Raw genomic sequence first — 21,631 nt, 5'->3', positions numbered from 1 at the left:
TTCACTTGACCTATCCAAGAGCACTTGATATTTTTCCAGTTGCTTAGGTCTGACTTTATTTGTGTGGAAAGTGTTTTGTAGTTTTGCTTAGATAGTACCTGACTTTCCCTTGGCAGATAAATTCCCAAATATTCTCCAAAGATCTATCATGTCTAGTTTTTCTAGTATTCTATTTACCTCTTTAACTTCTTTCTTTTTGTGATTTGATTTATCTAGTTCTGTGAGAATAAAATTGAGATCTCCCACTATTATAATTTTGCTGTCTATTTCTTCTTGCAACTCTCTTAACTTCTCCTTTAGGAATTTAGATGCTACATCACTTGGTGCATATATGTTAAATATTGATATTGCTTCATTATCTGTGGTACCCTTTGGCAACATATAGTGCCCTTCCTTATCTTTTTAATTAGATCCATTTTTGCTTTTGCTTGATCTGAGATCAAGCTTTTTTTTTTTTTTTTTTTTTTTTTTTTTTTTTTTTTACTTCACCTGAAGCATAATAGATTCTGCTCCAGCCTTTTTACCTTTACTCTGTATGTATATTTGTGCTTTAAATGTATTTCTTGTAAACAACATATTCTAGAATTTTGGCTTTTAATACAGTCTTCTATTCACTTACGTTTTATGGGAGAGTTCACCCCATTCACATTTACAGTTACAACTATAATAATTCTGTATTTCCTGCCATCTTATTAACCCCACATTATACTTTTCTCTTTGCTTTTCTCCTTTCCCTCCTTCCCAGTATTTTTCTTGAAAGCACTACTTGCCTCAAGCAGTCCTCCCCCTTTAGGGATCCTCCCTCTTTCCCTTACTATTTTCCCCTACTATTTCTTTTTTACTCTCTATTTAGCTTCCCCCTTCCCTTTTCCATCTTCCCCTCCCACTTTTCTATAAGATGAGAGATGTTTCTCAGTGAAACCAAATATATCTAATAATCTTTCTTTGGGCCAAATCTGACGAGAAAAAGATTCACACAATATTCATTACTCTCCCTTCTTTCCCTCAATTATAATATGTTTTCTTTGCTTGTTCCTGAGATATAACTTCCCTTATTTTACCTTCACTTTCCCCTTTTTGCTGTTACAACCCCCTTTCCACTTCTAGTTTTTTTTTTCATATTATAACAGTAAACTCATATACTACCTGTACTCTCAATGTATACTCACAACAGAAATACAGTTCTCTAGAGTTTTTTTTTTTCTTTTTACCTTTTTACACTTGACCAAAAAAATGTCATTTTTTTTGTTTAGCTCTGGTAAATAAATGGAATTCTCCAGTTTCATTAAATGTCCATCATCCCTGAAAGAAAATGCTCAGTGTAGCAGGATAATTTATTGTTGGCTGCATTCCAAGTTCCTTTGCCTTTTGGAATATCAGATCCCAGGCCCTTTGATCCTTTAAACTGGAAGCTGCTAAGTCTTGAATAATCCTTATTGTGGCTCCTCAGTATTTGAATTGTTTCTTTCTGGCTGCTTGTAACATTTTTTCCTTGGTCCAATAGTTCTCAAATTTAGTCATGATATTCTTTGGGGTTTTAATTTTGGGGTCTCTTTTAGGAGGCATTTGGTGAATTCTTTTAATGGTTATTACCTTCTGATTCTGTGACACCCAGGCAGTTCTCTTTGATGATTTCCTGAAAGATAGTGTCTAGACTCTTTTTTTAAATCATGTATTTCAGAGAGTCAATAATCCTTAAGTTTTTCTCTCCTAGATCTATTTTCAGATCAGTTATTTTCTCAATTAAGTATTTTACAATTTTTTAATCTTTTTTTTATCTTTTTTTTTTTTTTTTTTGGTTTTGCTTGACTGATTCTTATTGTCTCATTGAGTCATCCATTTCCATTTGTTCAGTTTCTGAATTTTAGTGAATTATTTTCTTCATTTACTTTTTTTACTTCTTTTTGTATTTGTCCAATTGAATTTTTAAATGAGTTGTTTTGTTCTATGGAACTTTTTTCCTATTTCACAAATTCTATTTTTAAGGAGTTTTTTTTCCCCTCATTTCACAAATTCTGGTTTTTAAGGAATTATTTTCTTTTTCTGCTTCACAAATTCTGTTTTTCTGGGAGTTGCTTTCTTTTTCATTTTTATCAAATCTATCTTGTAACCCCCAACCAAAAATTAAACTCGAAATACAAAAATTAAAAGGAGAAATCAATAAAATTGAAAGTAAAAAAACTATTGAATTAATAAATAAAACCAAGAGTTGGTTTTATGAAAAAGCCAATAAAATAGATAAACCTTTGGTAAATTTGATCAAAAAAAAGAAAGAGGAAAATCAAATTGATAGTCTTACAAATGAAAAAGGGGATCTTTCCACCAATGAAGAGGAAATTAGAGAAATAATAAGGAGTTACTTTGCCCAACTTTATGCCAATAAATTTGATAACTTAAGTGAAATGGATGACTTCCTCCAAAAATATAGGCTCCCTAGATTAACAGAGGAGGAGATAAATTGCTTAAATAGTCCCATTTCAGAAAAAGAAATAGAACAAGCTATTAATCAACTCCCCAGGAAAAAATCCCCAGGGCCAGATGGATTCACATGTGAATTCTACCAAACATTTAAAGAACAATTAGCCCCAATGTTATATAAATTATTTGAAAAAATAGGAGATGAAGGAGTCCTACCAAATTCCTTTTATGACACAGACATGGTACTGATACCTAAACCTGGTAGATCGAAAACTGAGAAAGAAAATTATAGACCAATCTCCTTAATGAATATTGATGCTAAAATCTTAAATAAGATATTAGCAAAAAGACTTCAGAAAATCATCTCCAAGATAATACACTATGATCAAGTAGGATTTATTCCAGGAATGCAGGGCTGGTTTAATATTAGGAAAACTATTAATATAATTGACCATATTAATAATCAAATTAATAAGAACCATATGATCATCTCAATAGATGCAGAAAAAGCATTTGACAAAATCCAACATCCATTCCTACTAAAAACTCTTGAGAGTATAGGAATAAATGGATTATTCCTTAGAATAATCAGGAGTATATATTTAAGACCGTCAGTAAGCATAATATGCAATAGAAATAAACTGCAACCTTTCCCAGTAAGATCAGGAGTGAAACAAGGTTGCCCACTATCACCATTACTATTCAATATAGTACTAGAAACGCTAGCCTCGGCAATAAGAGCCGAGAAAGAGATTCAAGGAATTAGAGTAGGAAATGAGGAAATTAAACTATCACTTTTTGCAGATGACATGATGGTATACTTAGAGAACCCCAAAGACTCTGCTAAAAAGCTACTAGAAATAATTCAAAATTTCAGCAAAGTGGCAGGATACAAAATAAATCCACATAAATCCTCGGCATTTTTATATATCACTAACAAAATGCAACAGCAAGAGATACAAAGAGAAATTCCATTCCAAACAAATGTTGAGAGTATAAAATATTTGGGAATCCATCTACCAAAGAAAAGTCAGGAATTATATGAGAAAAATTACAAAACACTTGCCACAAAAATAAAATCAGATTTAAATAATTGGAAAGACATTCAGTGCTCTTGGATAGGCCGAGCGAATATAATAAAGATGACAATACTCCCCAAACTAATCTATTTATTTAGTGCTATACCAATCAGACTCCCAAGAAACTATTTTAATGACCTAGAAAAAATAACAACAAAATTCATATGGAAGAATAAAAGGTCAAGAATTGCAAGGGAACTAATGAAAAAAAAGTCAGAGGAAGGTGGTCTAAGTGTACCTGATTTAAAGCTATATTATAAAGCAACAGTCAACAAAACCATTTGGTATTGGCTAAGAAATAGACCGGTAGATCAGTGGAACAGATTAGATACAAAGGACAAAAAAGGGTACATCTATAGCAATCTAATCTTTGACAAACCCAAAGATTCCAACATTAGGGATAAAAATTCATTATTCGGAAAAAACTGTTGGGAAAACTGGAAATTAGTATGGCAGAAATTAGATATGGATCCACACTCAACACCATATACCAAGATAAGATCAAAATGGGTCCATGATTTAGGCATAAAGAGGGAGATAATAAATAGATTAGAGGAACAGAGGATAATCTACCTCTCAGACTTGTGGAGGAGGAAGGAATTTATGACCAGAGGAGAACTAGAGATCATTATTGATCACAAAATAGAAGATTTTGATTACATCAAACTAAAAAGTTTCTGTACAAATAATACTAATGCAAACAAGATTAGAAGGGAAGTAACAAATTGGGAAAATATTTTTAAAAACAAAGGTTCTGACAAAGGTCTCATTTCCAAAATATATAGAGAACTGACCCTAATTTATAAGAAACCGAACCATTCTCCAATTGATAAATGGTCAAAGGATATGAACAGACAATTCTCAGAGGAAGAAATTGAAACTATATCCACTCACATGAAAGAGTGTTCCAAATCACTACTGATCAGAGAAATGCAAATTAAGACCACTCTGAGATACCACTACACACCTGTCAGATTGGCTAAGATGACAGGAACAAATAATGACAAATGTTGGAGGGGATGTGGGGAAATTGGGACACTAATACATTGCTGGTGGAGTTGTGAAAGAATCCAGCCATTCTGGAGAGCAATCTGGAATTATGCCCAAAAAGTTATCAAACTGTGCATACCCTTTGACCCAGCAACGCTACTACTGGGATTATATCCCAAAGAAATACTAAAGAGCGGAAAGAAACATATATGTGCCAAAATGTTTGTGGCAGCTCTTTTTGTTGTAGCTAGAAACTGGAAGATGAATGGATGTCCATCAGTTGGAGAATGGTTGGGTAAATTGTGGTATATGAAGGTTATGGAATATTATTGCTCGGTAAGAAATGACCAGCAGGAGGAATATAGAGAGGCCTGGAGAGACTTAAATCAACTGATGCTGAGTGAAATGAGCAGAACCAGAAGATCACTGTACACTTCAACAACAATACTGTATGAGGATGTATTCTGATGGAAGTGGAAATCTTCAACATAAAGAAGATCCAACTCACTTCCAGTTGATCAATGATGGACAGAGGTAGCTACACCCAGAGAAGAAACACAGGGAGGGGAATGTAAATTGTTAGCACTAATATCTGTCTGCCCAGGTTGCATGTACCTTCGGATTCTAATGTTTATTGTGCAACAAGAAAATGATATTCACACACATGTATTGTACCTAGACTATATTGTAACACATGTAAAATGTATGGTATTGCCTGTCGTCGGGGGGAGGGAATAGAGGGAGGGGGGGGTAATTTGGAAAAATGAATACAAGGGATAATATTATAATATATATATATATATATATATATATATATAATAAATAAAAAAAAAATCTATCTTGTAATGAGTTATATGCTTTTTCCATTTAACAAGTCTATTTTGTAGTGAATTTTCTTCAGATAGTTTATGTTGCCTTTTCCAAACCCTCTTGCAAATTTTTCATTTCCTTTCCCCATTTTTCTTCTAGCTCTCTTTTAAGATCCTTTTTAATACCTTTTACAAGAGCCTTGTATGATAGGGACCAGGTTATATTGCCTTTTGGGGCTTCATCTGAGAAAATCTGCCCTTAGTCTCCTGTGGGTTTGAAATCTATTCTTCTCTTAAACCATGGAAACTGTCTATCATCAGAGTCCTCTTTACTTTTTTACTCATTTACTTTACTACATTTACTCATTAAGGTCTGCCTTTGGGGTGGAGGAAGTTTTCCAAGAGGCTGCTGCTGTGCTGGGTCAGTGCTGATTCACTCCTAATGCTGGATGGTCGTCGGAAGGTTCCATGAGATTCTGGAGCTTAGGGGTTCACTATTGATCATTTGTGTTTGTGTTGGATGTTTTATAACTTCTCTGATGATCTACTGGCTTGCAACCAGGGCAGAGTGGCCAATATTGCTGTACATTCCTATAGATTCCTTCCTGTAGATTCTCTGCCCCGTGGAGACTACACCGCCCTGGGATTCTGTGCTGTCTGTGCTGGAGTTTGTACTCAGCTGCTTATGCTCGCTGCCTCCCTCCTGTTTCCAATTGAAACAGAATATTTCTGGCAATCTTAGAAATTATCTTCTGGTGATAATTTGTTGCACTCCTAATATTTGTGGGTTCTGCCAGTCTGGTTTTGTTATTAGTGTGAGGGTTGTAAAGAAAGCCAGAGAGAAACATGTGTTGTCTGCCATCTTGGCTCTGCCCCTTAAAATTTAACTTGTTTTTAAACTGCATAATGGAAACATAATTTCTTTCAAGGGAATTAATACTTCCTTTTGTTCTGTGCTTCTTAGGACACTTGTGTAGTGTATTCACTTTTTCAACCCACATTTCAGAAAGTTTGACACCAAATGAGAACCTCTTTAGAAGAAAACAAGCAAGATTTTGAAAAGCAGTTAAAGATATTGGTGGATGTTCACTTTGGGAATCATAGCTTTTTACTTTGAGTGGCTCCTGAGGTTCCTTTCTGTCTGATACCTGAAAAAGAATCCTCTTTCTAACACTTTTAACAAATGGTCAGCTACTTTTTGCCTGTAGACTTCTAGGCATCTCAAGGCAGCTCATTCTCTTTCCAACTAAACAGATATTTATTAAAAGTTATGTGTCAGGCATAGTGCAAGAGCTCAGGAATACAAATACTGAGGAGAAAGTACTATAAATAGAGATATAAGAGATAATCTTCTGATTTCTGAAAGTGATAATGGACCAAAAGAAATAAGCTTGTTCTTTCTATGTGACTTTCAAGGGCAGGGCTGCAACAAACAACATATGGGGAAATAAGAGTTATCTTCACATAGGAAAGAACTTTTTTTTTATTATTATAGCTTTTTATTTACCAGATATATACATGGGTTATTTTACAGCATTGACAATTGCCAAACCTTTTGTTCCAATTTTTCTCCTCTTCCCCCCCCCCTCCTCTTCCAGATGGCAGGTTGACCAATATATGTTAAATATGTTAAAGTATAAATTAAATACAATATATGTATACATGTCCAAACAGTTATTTTGCTGCACAAAAAGAATCAGACTTTGAAATAGTGTACAATTAGTCTATGAAGGAAATAAAAAAATGCAGGTGGACAAAAGTAGAGGGATTGGGATTTCTATGTAGTGGTTCATAGTCGTCTCCCAGAGTTCTTTAGCTGTGTGTAGCTGGTTCAATTCCTTACTGCTCTATTGGAACTGATTTGGTTCATCTTATTGTTGGAGAGGGCCATATCCATCAGAATTGATCATCATATAGTATTGTTGTAGAAGTATATAATGATCTCCTGGTCCTGCTCATTTCACTCAGCATCAGTTCATGTAAGCGTCTCCAGGCCTTTCTGAAATCATCCTGCTGATCACTTCTTGCAGAATAATAATATTCCATAATATTAATATACCACAATTTATTCAGCCATTCTCCAATTGATAGGCATCCACTCAGTTTCCCATTTCTGGCCACTACCAAAGAGGGCTGCCACAAACATTCTTGCATATACATGTCCCTTTCCCTTCTTTAAAATCTCTTTGGGATATAAGCCCAGTAGTAATGCTGCTGGATCAAAGGGTATGCAGTTTGATAACTCTTTGAGCATAGTTCCAAATTGCTCTCCAGAATGGCTGGATGTATTCACAATTCTACCAACAATGTATCAGTGTCCCAATTTTACCACATCCCCTCCAACATTCTGCATGACCTTTCCCTGTCCTTCTAGTCAATCTGACAGGTATATAGTGGTATCTCAGAGTTGTCTTAATTTATATTTGTCTGATTAATAATGACTTGGAGCATCTTCTCATATGGCTAGAAATAGTGTCAATTTCTTCATCTAAGAATTGTCTGTTCATATCCTTGGACCATTTAGCAATTGGAGAATGACTTGATTTCTTATAAATTAGACTCAGTTCTCTATATATTTTGGAAATGGCCTTTATCAGAACCTTTGACTGTAAAAATGTTTTCCCAGTTTCTTACTTCTCTTCTAATCTTGTCTGCATTAGTTTTGTTTGTACAAAACCTTTTTAATTTGATATAATCAAATTTTTCTATTTTGTGATCATTAATGACCTTTAGTTCTTCTTTGGCCACAAATTCCTTCCTTTTCCACAGGTTTGAGAGTTAAACTATCCTATGCTCTTCTAATTTATTTATAATCTCATTTTTATGCCTAGGTCATGAACCCATTTTGGTTTGATCTTGGTGTATGGTGTTAAGTGTGGGTCAATGCCTAGTTTCTGGCATACTAATTTAGGAAAGAACTTCTTAATAAATAAGGGATGATCCACAAGGAAATGAACCATCAATAATTTTGAACAAATTCTGGATTGCTGTCTTTCAAGAAATATTTTTCATCTGGAATCAGGGATGCTTGATTAAACTCAGTGATCTTGTGAGATCTCCATGTATGAATCATATTTCAATAAAATATATATATCTCAGTGCTTGATTTTGTAAATGTGTTTCAGAATATCAGTAAAGAGAACCAAGATTGGGACATTTGAGAAGATGACACTAAATTCTTCTTTATGGAACATTTTGTAGACTCTGTGTGTGTATACATATGGATATTATATATATTATGAAATAATATTGCATCATGAAACTATATTCATATATAGTATATATAATATATTTATTTTATTCACTTGTTTGGTTTTTTTTTTTCTATTTTGTCTGACCCTTTTTGACCTTGTTTAAGGTTTTTTTGGAAAAGGTACTGGAGTAGTTCTCCATTTCCTTCTCTAACTCATTTTGTTGATGAGGAAATTGAGGCAATCAGGACTAAGTAACTTGCCCCAAATCACATGGCTACTAAGTATCTGTAGGTGGATTTGAACTCCAAAAGATAAATTTTCCTGACTCCAGGTCTGACACTCTATTCACTGTGTCACCTGTCACGTTTATAATTAGTATCTATCTAAATATTTTGGTAACCTTTTCCAGTCCCTCCTAATTCTGGTCTTTCCCTCATGATTATTTCTTATTTATTCTAGTAGCTTATTTGTACATAGTTTTATCCTCTTTTATATATAACATGTTTGTATGTAGTCTTTTATTAGATCATGAGCTCCTTCATTCCAGGGATTATCTTTTGCCTTTCTTCATATCCCCAGCGCTTAGCACTGTGCCTGGCTCAGAATAGACACACAATAATTGCTTTTTGATTGACTGAATAGCCTTATAAATATATAATTTATAATTTATATATATATATATATATATTACATATATATATATATAATATATATAAATATATAATTTAGCTTGTCCCAGTGTTTCCCATGAACTTCAGCCCTATGTCACCAGTTTTCTTTCTCAAAACTCAGTATATCTAAAACTTAATTCATTTTTCTTTCCCAAATTTTTCCCATCTTCCAATCTTCCCTATTTCTGTTGAAGGCACTACCCAGGCTTCAAGTCTCTCAGAATCATAACTTTAGCCATATCCTCCAGTCTTCGATCTTCCTCATTTCACATAACCAGTTAGTTGCCAAATCTTGCTATTTCCCTCTTCTTTTTTTGAGGCAATTGGGGCAACTTGCCTAGGGTCAAACAACTAAGAAGTATTTATTGTATCAGGTCAGATTTGAATTCAGGTCCTTCTGATTCCAGGACCAGTGCTTTATCTACTGCACCATCTAGCTCCTGAAAAATCTTGCTATTTCTAGTTCTACAATATCATTTGAATTTGCCACCCCTGTCTCAACCTTACCTATTTCTGTAGAAGAATATTACCATTGTATTTCAAGTTCATAACCCCAGTGCTATTTTCCACTCTTCATTCTCTCACACTCTATATATCTAATTCACTGCCTAATTTTGTTTCTACCTCAACAACATATCTCCTATCTAATCTTTAAAATCCCTTCTTTTCTTCAGAAATCTGTTCAAGCAACTCTTTCCACATGAAGTTTTTTCTGAGTCGGTCTCACCTATCTTCTAATATCTTCTCAAAAATTCAGTGCCTAGTTCAGTGCCTGATATGTAGTGTTTATTTAGTAAGGACTTACTGAATGAATGAGAGAATGATGCAACTCTAATACAAAATACAGGTACAGATGAAAGATCTACATAGCAAAACCTCTTTGGCTACGATACTAGAGATAAAGGAATTGGTGGTGATTAAGAATGGCTTTTTGGTTTTACACTTTGGATTTTAACAGGAAAGTTTTAACAGAAGATGTTGGAGAATCATTTTCTGCTATAAGGAATATCATGAGCATAGAAAAGGTTAGGGAGAGAACAGTGGGGAGGGAGAGTAGGCCAGTTTGACTATAATGATGAATAGAGTGGAAAGGAAGTAAAATCATGTGAAATGTCCTGTAAGAGGATTTGGAGCCCAGTCATATGCTCTGCCCTTATCATGAAGGACTTCTTGGAAGAAATAATTTCTATTTCTTTTCTCTGATGCTCTAAGATGAAAATAAGGCTGTTTCCTGGATTAGTATTCTATCTCTAGAAGGAGTGGAATGAAACTGAAATCTTCTAAAAAAAAAAAAAGACCTGGGTGCTAATAAAACAAATTGAAAAGAACCAACCTGGAATGGCATTTACCTTTATTACATACTATTTTGAATTGTATATTCTGGGAAAAAGTTTTCTTTTTGATTTAGAATCCATAGAGTTTTTTTTTTTTTTTTAGAATTCAAAATCATCAGCTGTTCTGAAGGGCACTATGGAACTCTGCCCAAAGGGCTTTCAAACTATATATATCCTTTGATTCAGCAATGACACTACTCGGTCTGTATCCTTTTAAAGAACTCATAAAAGTAGGAAAAGAATTCCAATGTACAAAAAAAATTTAGCAGCTCTTTTTGTGGTGACAAGGAATTGGAAATTGGAGGATAACCATCAATTGGGAATGGTTGAATAAGTTGTGTTATATTGTTGTTCTATAAGAAATGAAGAGTAGGCTGATTTCAGAAAAATCTGGAAAGATTTACATGAACTGTTGCTCTGTGAAGTGAGCAGAACTGTGGCAACATTGTACACAGCAAGAGCACCATTGTTTGATGATCAACTATGATGGACTTAGTTCTTCTCAGCAATACAATGATGCAAGTTCTAATAGACTTGTACTGGAAAATGCTTTCCACATCCAGAGAAAGAACTGTGGAGATTGAATACAGATCAAAGCATTTTTCTTTTTCATGGTTTTTTCCTTTTGTTCTGAATTTTCTTTTACAACGTAAATAATATGGAATTATATTTAAAATAATGGCACATGTATAACCTATATCAAATTGCTGGCTATCTTAAGGGGGAGAAGAAATAAAATTGGAACTCAAAATCTTATAAAAAGGAATGTTGAAAACTATCTTTACATGTAATTGGAAAAATAAAATACTAATAAGTGAAATTGAAAGGTATCTTAAAACTCTTTATTTCTAAGACTGCATGATGAGTTTATGACAATGTGGCCACAACCCATGTCTCTTGATTTCTATGAAAAGAGTATAGACATGAGTATATGAAAAAAAAGTCTTTGATTATACTGTATTTTAGCATTTAGAAAACACAGTTCTTTTTTCCTTTGTTTTTTATTACAGTTTTATGTTTTAAAAACATATGCAAGAATCATTTTTCAGCATTGATCTCTGTAAAACCTATGTTCTAAATTTTTCTTCTTTCCTTCTCCCATGCTCTCCCCAAGATGACAAGTAATCCAATATATATTAAACATGTTAAAAATATAATTAAATTATATATATCATATATATGTATATATGTAATATATATATATATATATATATATATGTACATATATTTATACAATTGCCATGCTGTACAAGACAAATCAGATTAAAAAGGGGAAAAAATGAGAAAAAACAAAATGCAAGCAAAACAACAAAAAAGAATGAAAATTCTATGTGTGATCCACATTTAGTTTCCACAGTCCTCTCTCTCTGGGTGTAGATGAGTCTCTTTATCACAAAATCCTTGGAACTGTCCTCAGTCATCTCATTGTTGAAAAGAGCCACATCCATCATAATTGATCTTTGTATGATCTTGTTGCCAAATAACACAGTTCTTTAAAATGTAATCAAAATCCAAGACACTCCAGTACAGTGTGAAGAATGTTGGGCATTGAATCAGGAGGTCTAGATGCAAGTACTTGGTTCTGCCAATATTTACAGGTGTGACCTTGAGCAAGACAATTATCCTCTTTAGGCCTCAGGTTTCCTTATATGTAAATCAAAAGAGTTAGACCAACTAGCAAAGATGAAGAGGTAAGATTAGGCACCCCAGGTTTAGGGAATCAGATGAGAATCCCAATTATATGGGCATCTAGGCTGGGTTTGAGGGACTCAGTTTGATGATCTTTTTAAGGTTTGTTGTTTGATTGCTTTTTTTTTTCTTAATTTTTTTCCTTTTTGATTTGATTTTTCTTGTGCATCATGATAAATGTGGAAATATATATAAAAGAATCGCACATGTTTAACTTACGTTGAATTACTTCTTGTTTGGATAAGGGTGGGGAAAAGGGAGGTTAAAATTTTGGAACACAAGATTTTTCAAAGATAAATCTTGAAAACTTTTTTTTGCATATTTTTGCATATTTTTCATTATTTTTTCCTGAGGTTGGGGTTAAGTGACTTGCCCAGGGTCACACAGCTAGGAAGTGTTAAGTGTCTGAGACTAGATTTGAACTCGGGTCCTCCTGAATTCGAGGTTGGTGCTCTATCCACTGCGCCACCTAGCTGCCCCCTTGCATATTTTTTAAAAATTAAAAAGCTACTTTTTAAAAACTCTTATGCAGGAGAGTGGAGAAAAAGAAGGAAAGAACAAGTATCTGGCCCTGTAATAGAGTTCAACCTCACATGCTCCAACCAATTCATTTTCTCTTCAAGCATCAAAGATCCAAACTTCAAACAACAAATATCCATCCTACCTGTAGTAGTACCAGTACGGCAGCACTCTGTATAGAGTGCTGAGCCAAAGAATTAAAGAACAGAAGGAACAGGACAGAACACTATGTATGTAGGACTGTGTGACACTCCCATAACTATAAGGAAAAGAGCCCAGAACTTAGTGGAGGCCAGTTTTTACTCCCCCAAAATCACTTGGAGCAGAGAAATAAACTAGTGAACAATGCATTGCCCTATGTGAGAGAAGACTAAGACACTTTAAGGGAGTGAAACAGAAAGTTAATAAAAGGGAGAAATAAGGAGAAAAATTAAGACAAATCAAAGATCTCATGAAGAATAAAACTTGAAGATCTTGATCATAAGCAGACGAACCAACAGGGAAAACATTAACAGTGTAAGGAAATATGGCCTCCTGATCTAGTAAATGAGTTCAGACATCTGTGAATAGACATTGTAAAACAAAGAAAAATGATTCAACATATGATTAGGCAGAGAATCCCTGTGGATTTTTTGAGCAAAATATGGAACCACAACATACTTTTTCTGAATAGTTTAAGACAGAAATGAGACTTAAGAGAACAGAATTTATGATTTTGCATAGCTAAAATAATTGGTAGAATAGAAAAACTTGAATATGTAGTAGTACGTCTCATAAAAAAACCCCAGAAGATAAGGATAAGTGATCACAGTGCTAATACACAAAAATGAAGGCATAAATGAACACATAGAGCAGGGGAATAACAGCTTTGGATCACTAAAAGTCCTTTTTTCTCTTTGGAGGAAATTTCCCTTATTCATGGAATAATTTCTTTCTTCAGATCTTTTATGATTGGAATCCATGTCCAGTTTGTTCTTGTTTCCCAATGCAGATGTTACTGCCAGCCTCTGCTATTCCAAGGAAGTGAATGTGGTAGAGTTGGGGATAGTTCTAGACTCCTGATAGAAAGAAGGGAAATCCAAAATTCTCTAGCCCCTTTGAAACTTGAAAAGTTCTTCTTTATTTTCTTGAAAAGGATAAGGGGTAGAGGAAGCCAAGGGCGAAGCTGAAATATCCCCTTTCCTTATTTGCATATGATATCTCACATAATTCAACTTTATTCTTTATTCTTAGAATCCAAGTGTTCAGTTACTTTAGATCTAACTGTGCTAGCTGACTCACCAATCAAGACAGTATAGCTCCAGGTTAGTGGTTCAAAGTTGAGTGTATTAAATCATGCAGAGTATGGTCTTAGGTGGCCCAAGGGTCTGCCGTATAATAACAGACCAGATGGCAAAAAAAAATGGTCATTGTGAATACTTAGATGGGGGAGATAAGATCCAAATTGAGAAGTTTGTATTTTATCCTAGAAGAAGGTAAAGAATCACTGGTTCTTTTTGGACTACAACCCTAGTAATATTTACTCCTTTTTTCAAATGTGGAAACAATCTCAGACCCTAGTCTTTTTTTTTTTTTTTTTTTTTCACAGTATATATGCATGAGTAATTTTTTTATAATATTATCCCTTGTATTCATTTTTCCAAATTATCCCCTCCCTCTCTCTACTCCCTCCCCTTGATGAGAGGCAATCCCATACATTTTACATATGTTACAATATAACCTAGATATAATATATGTGTATAAATACCATTTTCTTGTTGCACATTAAGTTTTAGATTCCGAAGGTATAAGTAACCTAGATAGATAGACAGTAGTGTTAACAATTTACATTCACTTCCCAGTGTTCCTTCTCTGGGTGTAGTTATTTCTGTCCATCATTGATCAACTGGAAGTGAGTTGGATCTTCTTTATGTTGAAGATATCCACTTCCATCAGAATACATCTTCATAAAACATTGAAGTGTACAGCGATCTTCTGGTTCTATTCATTTCACTCAGCATCAGTTGATGTAAGTCTCTCCAAGCCTCTCTGTATTCCTCCTGCTGGTCATTTCTTACAGAGCAATAATATTCCATATAACATTCATATACCATAATTTACCCAACCATTCTCCAATTGATGGACATCCATTCAGACCCTAGTCTTATGACTCTAGATGTCAGGACTTAATTTAACTGAGGGTCCTCATCTGCAAGTACTCTTTCCTGTGAAATTGTGTCATTCTTTTGCTTTCTTCTTTTCCAGATTAATTTTCTTTTGTTTTTGTTTTTTACATTTCCATAATGATAGAATGCTTTACATTTTAAGGCAGAAAAAGTATGTTTTACTTTCAATTTCTATTAACTTACTCTTTATAGGTATGACTTAAAATTGATTCTACCTTAATGGTTTTATGGCATTTTGCATTCTTTCACCTCCTTATAATTCATGATATTGCTCTTATGTATTTATTTGGTCTGTCATACTTTTTTCCCCCTAATTTTCAGTAGTATTTTATATTTCTAAATACATGTAAAAATAGTTATCAGTATTCATTTTTGTAAGACTTTGTGTTCCAAATTTTTATCCCTCCCTTTTACTACCTTTCCCCAAGACAGCAATCTGATATAAGTTAAATGCATGCAATTCTTTTAAACATATTTCCATATTTGTTATGTTGTGCAAAAAAAAAATCAAAGAAGAAGGTGAAAATACTATGTGTCAATTCATATTCAATCTCCATAGTTATCTCCCGATGATTGGCATGGTAAATGATTGGCATTTCCCATCCCATGACCATTGGAAATGCCTTGAATTGCCATATAGTTGAGAAGAGCCAAGTCCATCATAGTTGATCATCACATAATCTTATTGTTGCTGTTCATAATGTTCTCTTGGTTCTGTTCACTTCAGTCATCATCAGTTCATGTAAGTCTCTCCAGGACTTTCTGAAACCATTCTGCTAATTGTTTCTTATAGAATAATAATAATTCCATAACATTCATATACCATAACTTGTTCAACCATTCTTCAACTAATGGGCATCTACTCAGTTTCCAGTCCCTTGCCATTACAAATAGGGCTGCAACAAACATTTTTGCACACATGGGTCCTTATCCCTTTTTTAATGATCTCTTTGGGATACAGGCCGAATAGAGACACTGCTGGATCAAAGGGTATGTACAGTTCGATAATCTTTAGGGCATAGCTCTAAAATGTCATATTAATCAGTATCTTTATCTTAACATTCTTAGAATGTCATAGAAATAGGGTTAGTTCATCTCTTTAAGTTTTTTGCATTTATTTATTTTTTTATTATAGCTTTTTATTTACAAGATGTATGCATAGGTAATTTTCAGTATTGACAATTACAAAACCTTTTGTTCCAACTTTTCCCTTCCTTCCCCCCACCTCTAACCCCTAGATGGCAGGTTGACCAATACCTGTTAAATATGTTAAAGTATAAGCTAAATACAATATATGTATACATGACCAAACAGTTATTTTGCTGTACAAAAAGAATCAGACTTTGAAACAGTGTACAATTAGCCTGTGAAGGAAATCAAAAATGCAGGCAGACAAAAATATAGGGATTGGGAATTCTATGTAGTGGTTCATAGTCAACTCCCAGAGTTTTTTTTTTTTTTTTTTCTGGGTGTAGCTGGTTCAGTTCATTACTTCTCTATTGGAACTGATTTGGTTCATCTCATTGTTGAAGAGAGCCATGTCCATCAGAATTGATCATCATATAGTATTGTTGTTGAAGTATATAATGATCTCCTGGTCCTGCTCATTTCACTCAGCATCAGTTCATGTAAGTGTCTCCAGGCCTTTCTGAAATCATGCTGCTAGGTCATTTTTTACAGAATAATAATATTCCATAATATTCATATACCACAATTTATTCAGCCATTCTCCAATTGATGGTCATCTGCTCAGTTTCCAGTTTCTGGCCACTACAAAGAGGGCTGCTACAAATATTCTTGCACATACAGGTCCCTTTCCCTTCTTTAAGATCTCTTTGGGATATAAACCCAATAGTAATGCTGCTGGATCAAAGGGTATGCACAGTTTGATAACTTTTTGAGCATACTTCCAAATTGTTGTCCAGAGTGGCTGTATGTATTCACAATTTCATCAACAATGTATCAGTGTCCCACTTTTCCCACATCTCCTCCAACATTCTGCATTATCTTTCCCTGTCATTCTAGCCAATCTGACTATCTCTTTAATTTAACAGAAGAGAAAGCAGAGGTCCAGCAAAGTAACTTTATTACTTTAAGCTAGGCTGTAAGTTTCTTGAGGATAGGGACCATGTTTACCACTAATCTTTGCATCTTTCTCAGAACCTTATGTAATATTCTACACAGGGCTTTAACTATTTGTTGAATGATACATAGGAAGTATTCTTTTATATTCATTCAAGAGCATACTTTATTGTCATATTTTGTAGCCCCTATTGAGTCATGCCATTCTTCATCCCGTTGTGGCTGCTGAAAATCTTTTTTGAGATAGATGTGTCAGTAATTGTTTATGAGTACATGTTATTTTTAATACATTAGTTTTAGGAAAAATCTATAGTGAAAAGTGATCACTTGAATCTGTGATTTCCCCTATATCATGTTACTTAGTAGATCAAATGGAGAATATTATAAAGTGTGAATTCTGGCAAGACATCTGACAAGCTCTCTCTCATGGATGAGAATGAGAGCTATCAATTTGATGACAGCACAAGTGGTCAGAATTGGCAATGGTTGAGACATCTATAGATCTCTTGGAATAGCTCAGGAATGTGTCCTTGTCACTAAACTGTTGTACTTTTTTTATTTGGAAAGAGACATCTATGTTGTTCTTGTTTAATTTATGGATGACTTGCAAAGGATATGAACAGACAATTTTCAGATGAAGAAATTGAAACTATTTCTACTCATCTCCAAACACTATTGATCAGAGAAATGCAAATTAAGACAATTCTGAGATAACACTATTCACCTGTCAGATTGGCTAAGATGACAGGAAAAAATAATGATGAATGTTGGAGGGGATGTGGGAAAACTGGGACACTGATGCATTGTTGGTGGAGTTGTGAATGAATCCAACCATTCTGGAGAGTAATCTGGAATTATGCCCAAAAAGTTATTAAACTTTGCATACCCTTTGATCCAGCAGTGTTACTACTGGGCTTATAACCCAAAGAGATACTAAAGAAGGGAAAGTGACTTGTATGTGCCAAAATGTTTGTGGCAGCCATTTTTGTAGTGGCTAGAAACTGGAAAATTAATGGATGCCCATCAATTGAAGAATGGTTGAGTAAATTGTGGTATATGAATGTTATGGAATATTTTGTTCTGTAAGAAACGACCAGCAGGATGAATACACAGAGGCTTGGAGAGATTTACATGAACTGATGCTAAGTGAAATGAGCAGAAACAGGAGATCGTTATACACTTCAACAACAATACTGTATGAGGATGTATTCTGATGGAAGTGAATATTTTTGATAAAAAGAAGATCCAATTCAGTTCCAGTTGACCATGATGGACAGAATCAGCTACATCCAGATAAGGAACACTGGGAAATGAATGGGAACTTCTTGCATTTTTGTTTTTCATCCCCAGTTATTTTTACCGTCTGAATCCAATTCTTCCCGTGCAACAAGAGAACTGTACGGTTCTGTACACATATATTGTATATAGAATATACTATGACATATTTAACTTGTATAAGACTTCCTGCCATCTAAGGGAGGGGGTGGAGGGAAGGAAGGGAAAAGTCGGAACAGAAGTGAATGCAAGAGATAATGTTGTAAAAAAAATTAGCCATTATTCTGTCAATAAAAAGTTATAAAAATTTATAGATAACATGAAGCTGGGAAAGATTGGTCACATTAAATAATAGAATGCAAAAAAAAAGATTTTGGAAAGCTAGAATAAAGGCTTGAATAAAGTGAAATTTAATAGAGAAGATTATAGTCTTATACTTGGTTTCAGAAAATTTACTGAATGATTTCAAGATAGCATGACTAGATGATAGTCCTTTTTAAAAAATTATTTTTCATCATATTTGATTCAAAACGGTTTCCTTTCTTTTCTTCCCAGTGTATGACTCTGATACATATGTGAAACTGTACAATTCATAGTTATAGCATCTTCCTTCTTAGGTCCTTTGTAGTTGATTTGAACATTCAAATAATTGCTAATTGATTAGTTCACATTTACTCTGCAATCAGCATTGCTGTTAGTATAGACAACATTCTCTTGATTCTGCTCAATTTACTCTTCATATATCTTTCCATGTTTTCCTAAAATCGACCAGTAAAATCCTAAAAACCACAGTACCATAATTTATTCAGTCATTCTCCAATGAATGGGTATGCTCTCCATTTCCAATTTTTTGCTACCATGAAGAGAGCTGCTATAAATATTTTGAAACATAGAGGTTCTTTCCCTTTTTCCATGATCACTTTGAGGAGACTGAATAGAGGCTTTGCTTGATCAAAGGTTTTACACAGTTTTGTAACTCTTTGGGCATAATTCCAGATTATTTTCCAAAGTGATTAAATCGGACCACAGTTCCACAGTTTATTAGTCTCCCATTTTTTCCATATTCCCTCCAACATTTTTTCATTTTTCCTTTCTATCATTTTAGTGATCTGATCAGTGAAAGATGATATCTGAAAGTTGACTTAATTTTCATTTTCTGATCAATAATGATTTAGAGCATTTTTTATATTACTCTTTCTCCCATTGGGAGAATGACTCATATTATTTTAAATTTGACAGAGTTCTCTCTATTTATTTGAGATATGAGGCCTTTATCTGAGAAACTATATAAAGTTGTCCCCCCAATCTCAACCCCACTCCAATTTTCTGCTTTCCTTCTAGTTTAGGCTATATTGCTTTTATTTGTATAAATCCAGTGTTCTCGGTCTCTTATTAAAAAATTCTTTTCCTATCTATAAATTTGATAGGTAGTATATTTAGACAATAGTTTTAATGAAAAATACCTAAGATTTGGTGGTGTTCTTTAGTATTCTGCAAGCTTAGTATTAGTCATTCTGCAGAGAAATAGGATAACCACCAAAACACTCAGGCTGCATTGACAAGCACTACCTCAAAGGAGGTGATGAGGGGATAAATTATCTTGTTTACTTTCTCTCCTTCTTGAGAGGATTCAGGGTCTCCTTAGTTGTCTTTGGGATCATTTGTTGGTATTTAAAACTTCATATAGTTTGGTTCCAGAGTGTTTGCTTCTTTGGTTGGTTGTTGCTGAGGCAATTGGGATTAAATGACTTGCCCAGGAAGTGTTAAGTGTCTGAGACAGATTTGAACTCCTGACTTCAAAGGCTGGTGCTCTATCCACTGGGCCACCTAGCTGCCCCTCAAAGTGTTTTTTTTTTTTGTTTTGTTTTGTTTTTGTTTTTTGTTGTTGTTTTGTTTTGTTTTGTTTTTGTTTTTAAGACTTATTCTTCTCCATCCATGTTAGCATTTAGGTAAGATTCCCTTTCCTTTCTCTGTGTCTTTGTACAGGCTATTCTTTTATACCTTGAATATATTCTCTTCACCTTTACTTCTTAATATACATTGAAATACAAGATAACTTGAGGACAGAGAAAAGTACTTCTAAAAGGATTAGGAAAGGCTGCCTTTGGAGGCAGAACTAGAGCTGAGTCTTAAAGGAAATGCAAGGTATAAGTGAACCACGTTTTGGATGGGGGAAAAGCTTGGGAAAACATCTTCAGACTAAGAGATAGCATGATGAATTTACCAACACAAATAGGACCAGTGGGCTAGAGCACAAAGTATGTAAAAGAGAATATTGTGGAAATAAGTATAGTATCAGATTAGAAACAATAGGGAGCCATATAAAATTCTTGATAAAAGGAATAACATAGTTTTACCTGTATTTTAAGAAGACTATTTTGGCAACACTCCAGTTAAGAAGTTATTGTACTAGGTTAGATGAAGGCTTGAACTAATGTGGGCTAATGAGTGGCAAGAAGGAGCCCATGCAAAGGGATCTTGTAGAGCTCTAAATAATCCTATATGTCATCTGATTTAAATTGGGAGTTGAAAGAAATAGAAGAGTAGAGAATGAGACATTGAGAATGACACTAAACTTGTGAGACTGATAGTATCCTCAACAACAACAACAAAAAATGGAGTTTGAAATAAGGTTAGAGAAGACAAATACTAATTTGTATATGTTGAATTTCCAATGTCATGGAGATAATCTGAGTGGAGATGTTTAACAGCCAATTGCTTATGTCAGACTGGATTTAAGGAGAGTTAGGGATGAATATATGGATTTAGGAATCATCTATATAGAGTTGATAATTAAACCCACGAAAATTGATTGGATCCCCTAATGAGGGAAGACAAGGACATATGACAGTCTTCTAGCCTTTGGGGAATACCATGGTTAGGAAGAGGAATATGGATGATGATCCATCAGAGAAGATTGAAGAGAAATTAGTCATATTGGCCAGGGGAGAATCAGGAGAAAAAAGCCTCAGAACAGCATACTGGGAAAGAATATTCAGAAAAGGAGGGAGTAGTCAATTGTGTCCAAAGCTTTAATGAAATGAAGAAGGTTGCAGAATAAGAAAAGGCAGTTTAATATTTACAAAATTATTGGCCCTCTTGGCGAAAGCTGTTTATGTTGAGTACAGAGTTGGGAAGATTGCACCCTCTCCATATTCTCCTCATCCTCCTCTTTTAGATTCTTTTTTTTAGTGTCTTACTCAGGCTTCATATAGAAAATAAAATTATAGTAGAGCCATTGTATCCAATATATGTCTTTCTGATTGGAAGAGACACTTGTGATTTTAAGGATTTTAATACATTGGGAAATAGGGAAGCAAGTGGATTTCTCACATCAGCTAAACAAAATGCATTTAATTTCTGATTGTGTTGAAAAAACACCTTCCAGATATTTTGATATACTTTG

General features: G+C 34.2%; 1 protein-coding gene across 3 annotated transcripts in view; it reads left to right on the top strand.

Moving 5' to 3' along the window:
• Positions 1 to 21,631, top strand: part of FCHSD2 (FCH and double SH3 domains 2) — a 372,664-nt gene that overhangs the window by 84,390 nt on the left and 266,643 nt on the right. The window lies entirely within an intron of this gene.

Source organism: Sminthopsis crassicaudata, chromosome 3 (genome assembly GCF_048593235.1).
Source record: "Sminthopsis crassicaudata isolate SCR6 chromosome 3, ASM4859323v1, whole genome shotgun sequence".
Lineage (NCBI taxonomy): Eukaryota > Metazoa > Chordata > Mammalia > Dasyuromorphia > Dasyuridae > Sminthopsis > Sminthopsis crassicaudata.
Note: the sequence above shows the minus strand (reverse complement) of the source record. Positions and strands in the feature narration are given on the sequence as shown.